At 40.0% G+C, this 13,118-nt stretch overlaps 2 protein-coding genes across 6 annotated transcripts in view; one reads left to right on the top strand and one right to left on the bottom strand.

Annotated features, from left to right (window-relative positions):
* HTR1F (5-hydroxytryptamine receptor 1F) overlaps window positions 1-13,118 on the top strand; it is a 111,039-nt gene that overhangs the window by 76,247 nt on the left and 21,674 nt on the right. The window contains exon 1 of one of the 4 annotated variants that reach the window (XM_090134474.1): window positions 8,722-8,982. The exons of 2 other annotated variants lie outside the window; for them this stretch is intronic. The gene's annotated coding sequence lies outside the window, so the exon portion shown is untranslated. Of the gene's footprint in view, window positions 1-8,721; window positions 8,983-13,118 lie in introns of those variants that run through there. One more of the 4 variants, XM_031612682.2, reaches the window with a different exon arrangement.
* Window positions 1-13,118, bottom strand: part of LOC149919877 (uncharacterized) — a 72,363-nt gene that overhangs the window by 54,150 nt on the left and 5,095 nt on the right. The window lies entirely within an intron of this gene.

The following is a 13,118-nucleotide window of genomic DNA, read 5'->3' as shown; positions in this document are numbered from 1 at the left end:
TAAGAGCATAGTACAGGACTCTCACCCAGAGAGGCTGAAACATATCAGTTGCAGAGGATTTTCAAAACCAGCTTACCTGGTCACCAATTTACATAGAACAGGCTGGACAGCCATTACCCCTATGATTCTTCAGCTCCCCAGAGGATTCTCACTAATAACCTGTTTAAGGAAGCAAGCGCCTCCATGCAGAATAAAACTGCATAAATTAATCTATCTTTCTGAACCTGCAGGAGCATACAAAGCTGCAAATCTCTTCAGCTTTTCAATCAGTTGTAAAAGCTAGAAAGAAAAGCTCACTGTACTTTTTCCTATTTCCCATAACAAATTAATATTACAAATGCTTCAAGGTAAGGATCTGTAGGATCACCCTCAGACTTTGCAACAGGAACAAAAAGTCTCTTACATTAACAACCTTTAGAAATTAAGCAAGCAGTTAATGGTGAAAGTAAGATAAAGCAGTAAATTTCAAAGAGCTTATTACAGCCTGGGAAAGAAACTAAGCATAGAGGTATAGTTAAGGAAATAGATCCAGGCACTACATGATTAGTAACTGTAGTTCTCAAATAAGTTTTTGGCAGGCTTTTTTGTTGTTGTTGGTTTTTTTTTTTTTTTTTTTTTTTTTTTTTTAAGTCATTTTCAGTAGTGAAGTAATTCATATAAACAAGATGGGATTTTAACTGGCAAACAATCTGTACAAGTGCCAAGAATAAAGAAAAAAAAATGTAAGAATTCTGCTGTTTTCTTTTATCTTAAACATACATGCAGTGTCTCACACATACAATCCTCTCTCCCTTATGGTTACAGTTTTACATTTCTGAGTTTATTGAATAACACCAGAATTAAGAATGTTGCAAAATCAGTAAGAAAAAGTATTTCAAGGTATTTGACTAATCCCAAAGCAGGAATCACAATAGTTGACATTCCGTAGAGAGCTTGTTATTTTGGAAAGTTTCACAAGTTCAAGAGACTTGCATACTATTCACTGGATAAACATCCAAAATTGCCAAGGCTTATCTCAATAGAACTGTTTTGTGAATAGCTCAGAACTAACCACCTACATCATATCTGAAGACTAGCTGAAGCATGGCAAAAGCCACAGATGAAATAATACATATCCCTCTCTCTGCTCCCAGCTCTCTCTTTGGAGCAGTGTGGATGAAGATTTTATCAAAAAGTCTGAAATAGTTTCAAAGGCAAAAAAAGGAACAAGCTGCTGTGGGTTAATCCAGTAGGCAGCTCAGCACCACAGTCTTTCATGCAGTCCTCTCCCAGTGGGATAGGGGAGAGAATAGGAAAAAGAAGGTAAAACTTGCGCGTTGTGATAGAGACAGTTTAATAGAAAAGGAAGGGAAAATAATAATCGTAGAATTTCTCGGATCGGAAAAGGCCTTCAAGACCATCAAGTCCAACTACAAGCTAACCATACTACCCTAACTCTAACAACCCTCCACTAAATCATGTCCCTGAGCCCCACATCCAAATGTTTTTTAAACACATTCAGGGATAGTAATGGTGAAAAATCATAGAATGGCCTGGATTGAAAAGGACCACACTGATCATCTAGTTTCAACCCCCCTGCTATGTGCAGGGTCGCCAACCACAACGCCAACCAGCAGACCAGGCTGCCCAGAGCCACATCCAGCCTGGCCTTGAATGCCTCCAGGGATGGGGCATCCACAGCCTCCTTGGGCGACCTGTTCCAGTGTGTCACCACCCTCTGTGTGAAAAAACTTCCTCCTAATATGTAACCTAAACCTCCCATCTCAGTTTAAAACCATTCCCTCTTGTCCTATCACTATCCACCCATAAACAGCCATTCCGCCGCCTGTTTATAAGCTCCCTTCAGGTGCTGGAAAGCCAAAATGAGGTCTCCACGGAGCCTTCTCCAAACTAAACAAGCCCAGTTCCCTCAACCTTTCTTCATGGGAGAGGTGCTCCAGCCCTGTGATCATCTTAGTGGCCCTCTTCTGGACCCGCTCTAAGAGCTCCACATCTTTTCTGTACTGGGGACCCCAGACCTGGATGCAGCACTCCAGATGGGGCCTCACAAGAGCTGAGTAGAGGGGCACAATCACCTCCCTCTCCCTGCTGGCCACCCCTTTTTTAATGCAGCCCAGCACACAGCTGGCCTTCTGGGCTACAAGTGCATACTGTTGGCTTATGTCCAGCGTCTTATCCACCAGGACCCCCAAATCCTTCTCTGCAGGACTGTGGAGACTCAACCACCTTCCTGGGGAGCCTATTCCAGTGGTTAACAACCCTTTCTGTAAAGAAGTTTTTCCTTTTCTCCAACCTAAACCTCCCCTGGAGCAACTTGAGGCCATTTCTCCTTGTCCTGTCACTGGTAGTGATGATAAAAAATAAACAATAAACAAGTGATGCACAGCACAATTGCCCATCACACACTCAGAAAATGCCCAGCAGCTGTCCTCCAAAGACAATTCTCCCCAGCTTTACTGTTGAGAATAATGCCATAGAGTATAAGACATCCCATTGGCCAGTCTGGGTCAGATGTATTGGTTCTGTCCCCACGAACAGCTCCTTATGTACCCCCAGTCTCCTTACTGTTGAGGTAGCAAGAGAAGCTGAAAACTTGATTTAGGGTAAGTATGACTCAACAACAACTAAAAAAATCTTTGCACTATCAACATTATTCTCATTCTAAATACAAAACACAGCACCATACCAGCTACTAGAAAGAAAATTAATTCTATCCCAGCTGAAACCAGGACAGTTGTAAAGACCATTCCATACTACCACTGCTAAAAACCATTCAGAACCTCTCCCAAGAGCACGTTCTGCTGAGGGGCTAGTTTGTAGCACAGTTTTCGTGTTTGTGAGTGCCTCAGGGTAGATAGTATTTCTGAATAACATCTCAGGAATCCAGAGCTGAGGAAATCCCTGTATTTATGATCAGTACTGTTGCACGCGATGAACAAAAAAGTGACATTTCTTCCTTGCTCGGCGTTCCAATACATACAGTATGATGTGAATAAAATTAGTCTTATTTACCAAATTAAAAAAATTCAAGCACTTTTCATGAGTAGTTATGTGAAAACAGAAAAATGAGAGGTGAGTTAAAAGATTGTCATCATCATCCAAGAAATCAGTTTGTAAATGAAAGATGATCAGCAATAATTCAAAGGGCAAGAGATGGAAAGATTAATCCCCTATAACAAGACTTAAGAGTTCAGTTTCTTGTGAATGAAAGAAAGTACAAATTACAAGTGACCAGGTGCCTCTGACACACACAGGACTTGTGCACTTGAGAGAGCAACAGCTTGGAGGTGAGAAAGCTCACACATTTTAACTGAGGCAGCATAGGGGAGGGAAGTAATGGGGCTGCATGGCCAGAGGCGTAGTATTGCATAGCAAGAAGCAGCACACAAACCTGGAAGGGGAGCTAAAGCCAACATTTCTGATGCTGTCAAATACAGATAGACATTTTAAACTGTAAAAGAATGCCAACAGAATACATACACTGGAGTTTTCATTTACACTTTTTAGCACGTAAAACATTTCTTTCTAAATAATATGGCTCATCTACTGCTACAGTAAAATCCTGATCTAGTTAAAATTTGAGAGATCATTTCAAAGAAAAAGAACCTAAGGTGTGGATAAGAGTACTGACTTTCTAGTGACCATGAAGTGAGCACTTCAAAAATACCTTCAACTATATGTTCTTGTAATATATGATGAATAACAACAGATTATCAAGATAAATCAGGCCTAAATCCTGCCCCTAATATAAAAGAACAACTACTACAACAAAATTATTTCTGAAAGGCATAAGTGGTGTTTATGAAATTATACGCATATATTTCTGCTCATAAGAGATGAGCTATCAAGAGCACCAGAAAGATGTAAGACTTAACAGAAGTTCTGTAGGCTAGATACTGATTTACTGACAGCAGAGAGACTGATACCAACAGTATCCCCAAGAAGTATGTAGGTGTTGCATCATTGTAATTTCACAGAAATGTGGATCTTCATCCAGGAGCAGAAGCCTAGGAATAGGTCAGGAAAGCACACACAAAATGAGACCAGTGCAGGATAAATACACCACTGAGCTATAGGCCAGCTGTCTCTCACAAACCCAAACAAACAGTACTAAAATTAGAAAAGATCAGTTTCTTTCTTGCCATGTTCTACAGAATACAACCTCCACATCTTTTCCCTGCTCATGATGAAACTCAGGTCAGCTTTCTCATGCTTTCTGCAGCTGTGAAGAAAGGATTAGCCATAGATAATATGTGTTCCAGGTCACATGAACCTGGTGTTAGAAACATTTTTTGAGCTAGAAACTTTGTATCTGCCATTTCCTTGTGATCCCATTTGCTACAAGAGCTAGATTTGTTTTGACACCAAAGCACAAGGGAGATAATTTTAAAGTTATATGCCTATTTATTGCTTGAATTTAGTTACACTAAAGGCTTTATCACAATTTTGTTCTTTTACTCTATGCAATTTTGCAAGAATTGCTGTGCAGTGTCAAAGACCCCCATTTTAACAGAATCTCTCTTGAACACAGAGGCTAAAGTAATACTCTGGATCTAAATATTGCACTCCATATCACCTAGATGGCTGTAATCACTACTGCATCAGAATAAGGAAATGGTTAGATATGGCTGCAGTGTCACATCAGTACTTATTTGAGTAGCTAGGCTTCAAAGCAAAAAGTTACAGAAGGGTTGCACATCTATCTGTCCTTTCCCTTGGCTTCGAACACATTGAGATGTGGTCCCTTTGAAGCTTACCTACTGGAGCAATGTGATTGCCCAGTGTCATGAGTAGCATGAATTTCACAAATATCTATTGCTTAAGAAATTAGTAAATAGATTAGTTTCAAGCAACCTCCTTTTTTGTTACCTTTTGATATTCACAGGTAATGAATCTCTGGTCCAGTTCTCTTAGAGTTCCCCATTCGGTGTTGTTCCCTTAATGGGGCAATTCTCATGGCCACACCTGACTGACAACAAAGCTGAAAGGCAGACCATAATGCAGGCAACATGTTTCTTGAACCAAGAGATCTCAAATAGTTCTTACTATATTGTCCCCTCCGTATGTGCATTCAGGCTGCTCTCTTATTTTGCTAGTTTTTCTACGTTCCCTTGTCAGCAGCAGGCCTTAAATGAAAAGGAAGAAAATCTGGAGACCAAATTCCTATGCGTTTCCATTCCCTCTCAAAGAAAGGAGGTAAGGGCGTGGGCTGGCAGAAGAAAGATTGTGCATAAATGAGGTTTATTAAGACCACATTTTAACAAAAAAAGGTTTTTCTGGGTGCGTGCATCTGCAGCATCCCATGGGAAAATGTATGAGTACTTTGAGGTCTTGGAGAGTTTAGTAGTAGCTGTTTTTAACCATATCTACTTTAATTAAAAAAAAAAAAAATCACACTATATGCAACAACAAATAGGAAAATCACTCTCTTGGAATATTTTAAGAATTTCCCACAAATCAAGCACTTGTGGCTACTATACTTTTTATTATAGAGTTTGAATATTAGGAAGATCTGGGCCCTCATTTCAATTACTTATTCTCTTGCCTCCAATGCATCCTTATCCATAGGCAAATGATGAAAGCACAAGTTTTATGTATAAAATTTGTACAGTTACAGTTTCCTACAGTCAGTATCAAGTCAGAATTATACATACCCAAGCAATGTATATTTTTTTCACTAAAGAGAAGAAAATAAGTTTATATGCAGAGATTGCATAAAAATCTCTTCTTTTGCCTTCACTACCCTGAATGTATTAGTGTGTGCCTGTAAACTCACACACAATTTGAACAGTACATAATCATAATCCTTGAAAGAATGATGTTACCAATAATTCTGAAAAGAATATTTCCATGAAAGACTTTCAATCTTCGTAAGATTTCCCTAAATTCACATGCAGGAGAGGAGTCCAATGTTAAGCATATCAAACAATGTTTTCATAGAACTCTACTCAATTTACTCCTTTGAATCTTTGTGGCACAATATCCAAATCATTTACAGGATAATCCAGCTTCCTAAGGCCACCAGATTGCTGCAAAAATTCAATATTTGGCAAAGTTCAAATCTTCATACAGCCTCAGTCCTCTTCTTCACTGTGTGCCTTCAGACTAAAAACCAGGCAAAACTCCTAGGGTAGTCTTTTTTTCTCAAAACATCCTCCAGGGAATTGATGAGTTTCTCCCCAGCTAATTCCTTTCCTAACTCTGCTCATCGTAAACTACATTTTTCCTTCCTTTGACAACCTACTGTTCAACTATAAAGGGAACAAACATTTCCTGTGGGTCCCTAACCAGGCCATCTTCAACAAAAACTCTACAGTGACCTCAACATAATGCACATCAGGGTGATTCTTGCCCACCCAGACTATGAACACTCACATAATTCAGCAACTTTAAAAGTACAGTCCATATCCCAACCAGAAACTGTACGTCCTCTACCTTGTTCTTGTGTTGATTTATGCCAATTTAACACCCTACTTCAAGTGCAATTGTTGCTATCATTTGATCAAAGGTTTCATAGGTTTCACTTGGCAAAACAGCATCTGGCAGAAAGGCCTTTTTTTGTTTACCCAATTTTTAGTGTTTGTGACAGGGCAGTAGATATGTAAGATTGTGCTGGCCTTTCTCACCATCTAGAAAACATATCAACTCCATGGTCAGATAAAGCCATTCAAGGAAAAGGCTGTTTGATTCTTAGAAGGAAATACTTCAAAGGGAAATTCATTTGTTTCTCAGAGGTCACTAATCCTACTAAAGTCAGTGGGCAATGAAGAGGTGAAAAGAGGCAGATTAAAACAAGACATCATGGAATCATAAAGGTTGGAAAAGATGACTAAAATCATATAGTTCAACCATCAACACATCACCACCATGTCCACTCATGTCCCTCAGAGTCACATCTCAAACACCCCCAGGGTCAGTAACTCCACCATCTCCCCAGGCAGCCTGTTCCAATGCCTCACCACTCCTTCTGAGAAGAGATGTTTCTAAATATCCAACCTGATATTCATCCTCCCCTGATGCAACTTCAGGCCATTATCTCTCATGCTATTGTAAAGCAGGTCTGCCAAACAATCCCTACAGCCCATTAGTCTGGAGTACTGCACTCCAAGCATCATTCAGTGAAACCACCCCACCTTGTTTGCAAGGCCTAGATGAACAAATCTCCCCACTCTCCACAGATACAACCTGTGCAAGGAGTGCTGGTGCTGAAGCACACATGGCTTCTAGGACAAAGAGCAGAGCACTTGCTGAGCTGTGACAATCTCCAGGCAGGTAGAAGAATTTGTTCAGTGAATGCTTTAAATTCCACAGAGGAACCAAGAAATGATGCTTCCTCCTACTCCAAATCATATTCTAGGACTTTTTTTTCTTTTCCATCCTATCTCAAGAGCTTTGAAAATGTTTTGTCCATCAGATGGGTCATCTGGTCATAAGGTTCTGAGTCTGCCTTCAGAGCAGAATCAGGTTTTGTCCAGGTCCTGGCAAAGGGAAAAAAGTGATCTCAAGCTACAGGAAAATAAAAGATATCAAGGGATATAGCAAGGAAGTAAATAAATTGTCATAAATCAAGTGTTTTGGAGCTGCAGTAATCTTTAATGCCTTTGGTTTCAACTCTTCTTCAAGCATCTTAACATGGAACGGTGGTGCCCTTGTTGTAACCAGGCTGTTAACAGAGTCTTGCAGAGCTGTCAGCAAAGCAACACAGTGATGCTCCAGCTGCTTCTCAGTTGAGGTTTCTAAGAGACACCACCCACTCTCAGGAAGGGTATCAGTCTTCATACACTGAGAGACAGACAATCCCACTTCAGGGACCATGTCCTATGCTCTGCACAGTCTGTGGTATTCTTGGCAGGATATTTTCTTACTGGAGGTGTTGGTGGCCAGAAATCAAAACACTCTTTAATGGACTGGGAATAAGAAATGTTGCGACACTTTTTAAGAATTGCTTGGGTTTAAGAATTGCTGTTTTCAACAGCAGCAACTTAAAGGCATACTTTAAGATAACCAATTTATTCTTAAAGTCTGACAGACTTTCTAGCATACTTAAAACATATGCAGACTGGGAAGTTTTCCACTTCTCTTTGTTCTGCATTACCAATGGCTTGAAAAGCCAAAAGGCTTCCATCCCTTTAAGAAAAGACAGATATGTACTTTGCAGAACTGAATTTGTGGCCATTTCTCATAGAAGATCACAATTGTTTTAGGAGCTGGACTCTATGATCATTATGGGTCCCTTCCAACTCATGATATTCAGTGATTCTAGGAACAGGTTGCTTTATGCCTGAAGTTAAACAAACATTACATCCAGAACATCACTGCAGGGGAAGAAAAAAAAATTCACCATGACAGAAAGAGGTTCAAGCACATAAGAGACAAAATACTGCTAAGCATCAAGCAGGTGTAAGCTTTAATATTTAGGAGAATGTAGAAGGGAAGAGATCCCTATGGAGCTGCATCTCATAGAATAGGTTGTGGTCTCTGGTAAGATAAAAGTTGCCTATTGCTTTTAGCAAAATCCCTTTTCTTCTTACTAATTCCTAAGGGAAGGGGCAGAAATAGGGCAGACTCTTGTTGAGACAGCACACTTTCCAGGAAGATTTCTTTGTTCCTCTCCCTGCACTACAGGTATGTGCACACAAAACCACTGTAAGTCTCAGCTTCTAACTAGGAGGAACTTACTGCAAACCAAAGGGAAAGGCCAACTAGGGGGAAAAAAGATGAAAAGACTGATCCTCTTGTTCAAGCCGCTAAGCATGTCAGCATACTCACTAGAAAGCACTCCTCTGCTCTCATGTCTTTTAGAAGGCGGATTCTATGTTTGGCACTCTTAATGATGTAAACTCCTCTGCTGGAAAACACATTCCATAGGCAGGTTACAGAGTACTGCAAGGGCAAAGGGAGCATCACAAGCAGGGTGCAGGCTGGGGTGAAGAAGATCCTGATATTTGCTCTGCGCTCCTTCCTGTCCATTTCCTGCAGGAGGTAGGACAAGGCACTTAGGCTTCTTATACTTTTCTCTCTCTTTTGTTGTGGTTCTTTTTTGTCTATGTGTCTGTTTTGCTTTTTGTTGGGTTTTTTTGTTAGTGTTTTTAAAGCAGAGTATAACATTAAGCTCTAACACTGAGAATTGGTGTTTAAAGGGCTTTAGTGTTAGGTTATATAAAAACAAATAAGTCAGAAAGTCTGACCGTTAGCCATCATTTACTAATATGCATTTATTCTGTCCAGAGAGGGACAGTAATGCCATCAGATCCACGTACCAGCTGACAGTAGTTTCATCCCTTTCAGTAAAATAGAGCAGACTAATAACATACTTGAAGAGAATGATCTGTCACCCACAGTATGAGTAACATTTGTACTGTCCGTGGTTGTGAAAGCAGAGAAGTAGAGAGAGAACTGACAGTAGATAGCCATTCTTCAGTTTACAAACTGAAATAAGTATTTTCAAGATGCTAGCAGCATCACATAGCTTGCATCAGAGAGCTAAGAGCGCTCAAATTTAAGGCCTTCACCTTTGGCCATTACAGGATAGACAGCTGGTTATTTCAAGTGATTCAGTTATCACAATTAATGATATTTACTAAGCCAGAGGTCAAAAAGTTGAGAACGGGATCATTATTGATGTTGGGAAAATAAGTCTTCAATTTCTTATACAATAATGAATAAAAGCACTACTCCTAGAAAGAAAAGCTGTTTTAAAGTGAGATATTGAACAAGTAGTTATGTTCTCACCACACAGACATGCTTGTTTACATTAACTGCAAGAAACAGATTACTAAACTTCACTGTGGCTTTAGGCTTCTGTAAATCAATACTGCAAAATTAAGTTTGTCCTATAATGAACTAGATGTCAATTGGCACTTTGTTTCTTAGACAATTTGCCAAGCAATAGCACCCCTCCAGAGAGCATATCCAGAGCTTCTGATCACAGGTCTGCACCTTGAATCCTACATAGCAGCCGAAGGCATTCCATTTGGGCTCCACATTCCCAGGTTATTCTTATAGCACTGGTGTTACTGGGTGATGCTAACTTCTGCTCAGCTGACTCAACCACAGGGGAACCATTAACTCCTCTCCTTGCCACTATAGGAATGCAACATACTTTTATTGCATTTTTGAAGCAATATAAAAAATTAACAAGTACTGCAGAGCAGAACAGAATCAAAAAACTTTCATGCAGAACACTTGGGAGGAACTGAGAACAAGGTTGTAATAGTCACCTGCTTTATTCAGAGAGGCCCTAAAGCAAGTCAAGTGCTGGACTGCTGTGCCCCGAGGATGGTCTGGATGCTGCCTTGCTGTAACGCTCATTCTTCCCAATCTGAGTAGTGGTGGATACCACTGTAAATTATAGTGGCTGGCAGACTCCATGGGAAGGAGAAGGGAACACTAAATCTCTGACCTAGACTCTCACGTAAACATACCCTTTCCATTAATTAAGGTACTAGCTCATAACTGGCATACCCTCATTTTTTAAAGCTTGAGAGACAAGAAAGATCCTTTTAGACAAGGCCAACACAGCAGTAGCAAGCTTCACTGCAATTTTTGAGGAAGCCCTTCATCTGTATGTTACACAGCACATACATCTGGTCAGATAATTATCTCAGCAGTAATTTATTATGTCACTTCAAATCTAACTATAAGAAAGGGAAAGCAACAAAAATTTAGGGGTTTTTTGATTGTTTGTTTGTTTTTAAAGCCTTTGTACTTGAGCACAGGGCTGTTGAAGAATGCTGTGCTGGTCCAGAAAGCTCTGTAAGAACATCAACTGGCCCTATCTTCATTAGCCATAAAGTCCAGCTGTCCATAAACAGATTTGCTCCCACAAATAGAATTAATTTTCTTATCTTTTTTAAGATCTCTGAAAAAAAGAAAAAATCTTGCTGCTTGGCTGCCAAAAATCTGTGAATAGCACAAACCACCAAGAGTAGCCATGAACTGAATCTTTCTTTCATCTGTAAAGTACTTTCAAGCATCCACCTCCTTAACCCTCATTTCAACAGGTTGGCTGGTATAGGTCATTCTTCCTTCCCTGTGGGAGCTTGGCTTTCACTGTTCTAATGACCGTCTTCCCCCTGAAGGGGTTTGCTTTCGGCTGGTCTCTGTGGAGCAATGTGCCAACCAGGAAAGCAAACCATGAGCTCACATTGTTCTACCCACTCAGTGCTCTATCCAACTGCTACCACCTCCTGCCATGGCAGAGCATGCAATGGTAATAAGTAAATATCAGCTGCAAAAGTATCTTGCTATCAGAACTTTAATAATACACTTTGTTATATCGCTGTATTTATAAAGGTTTGAATATCTCAGACTGTTATCAGCTGAAAACTGTTTCTTTACAGAGTACCTTTTCTGATTACATTTTTTTCAAATAGCCAAAATAGTCTTTTGGACCAAGCCTTATAGACTGTTAATAGAAATCATGCATATTTGCAGGTTCAGCTCTATCAAAACCATCCTAAAAGATGCAATTTCCTTTTTCAGAAAAAAAAAAAAAAACCAAAAAACAAAAAACATAAGCTAACCCTTTCCTGCAACTAAAAACTACGGTTACATTCAATTTGAAGACCATCCGTAAGAACGGATGGCCAACTGTCGTATTTGCCTTCTAGTAAACACAGATCGTATAGAACCTGATCTTCTATTAAAAACAAAAACAACAACAAAAAAAACACAGTGACATTTTCCCTTACATTACTCTGAGATATTTAAATTTGAAAAGCTATTTGTGACAAGCACCAATGGTTTTCTGGAACTGGTGCACAATGCATCAAGCAAAGAATAGCATTTCTATGGCAACTGTCTCATCACATTTCAGAAATGGAAGAACAAGAAGCACTCTGTTTCTATGTTTTCAATTTCCTTAGTAGTATCGTGTCCTCCCATTCACCTAGAACTTCACAACCAAGGTAGGAGAAGGACACTTTTCAGTTGAGCTCTGTAGAAGTTATCAAGTGCTGGGGTATTTGCTCATTAAAGCTCTGAACCAACAGTGCCACAAGAGCAGTGTTATTTCTGTCTCTGCTACTACCCATAGCAAGACACAGCCAGCTATAACTTTAAGAGCTGCCATTTGCTTAGGACATCTGGCTGCCAAGGATAACAAACTGGACACAGCCCACTTTATCTGTGCTGGAAGCATTTCTAACAAAGCCAGTCACAGCAACTCTGGGCTGGCATCTCCACCAAGAGAGGAAAAGGTCTGGTACATACAACTCATCCCAGCATGGAAGCAGCCATAGCCCCTGCCCTAATGGAAGCAGCCCAATTGTCCTCTGGCTTTCCAGCCTCACTCAGTTCCTCCCGCCCACACCTCCCCTTCACCCTCGAGGTAGCATTAGTCACATTTCTTCCTACGCTTCAGAGAAGATCTGAGCCAGCTCTGTCATGCCATAAGCAGCTTGCTTATGGCAACCTTGAATCATACCTTTACCCCAAAGAATAGCATAAAGATATTGTTCATATTTGTTCTGTTCTTCTAATTGCTTCACTTCAGCGTGCCTCATGCAGAAAATGAGGTATGAGACCTGGAGTCAGACAACCATGAAAGACTGAGGAATAGCAATAGCAGTGAGAATGGCCTTTGTGCTGCTGGCTTGCTTATTTGCACCTGTGCTCACTCAGACTGCTGTGATCTGAATGCAGAGTCAAGCTGCTCAATTTTAAAAATTGAGGAAGAGACAAAGTTTATTTTTAGCAAGCAAAGCAGTTTTTGTATTCAGGAGAGACCTGAAAACCTCTCTTCTGTTTCTTTTTCTTCCTCAAATGGCTACCTTAATGTCCCTTACATAGAAAAAAAATAGCAAGAACACGTCATTCTTTTTGGTAAGGACTATAAACAGATCCAACTCATTTTGCACCTCAAACGAGACATCACAGAAAAGAAAGAGCATCATTCAACCATTTCAGCTTTCAAGATCTTTCTTGATAAATGTTTAAACTTTTACTGTGTTGAAGACTAAAATTTATCAGTCACAACCCAAATTTCTTTATGCTTTGTTCAAAACATAAAATATGTAATTTCATGTGTTAAGGAGCCATTGCAAGTCTTTCACAGAAGAAATAATTTCTGCCTTACTTCACTTTTCTTTTGTTCAAGCTCTGAGTAGTGCCAGCAT

This window comes from Phasianus colchicus, chromosome 1 (assembly GCF_987193195.1).
Source record: "Phasianus colchicus chromosome 1, bPhaCol1.hap1.1, whole genome shotgun sequence".
Classification (NCBI taxonomy): Eukaryota; Metazoa; Chordata; class Aves; order Galliformes; family Phasianidae; genus Phasianus; species Phasianus colchicus.
Note: the sequence above shows the minus strand (reverse complement) of the source record. Positions and strands in the feature narration are given on the sequence as shown.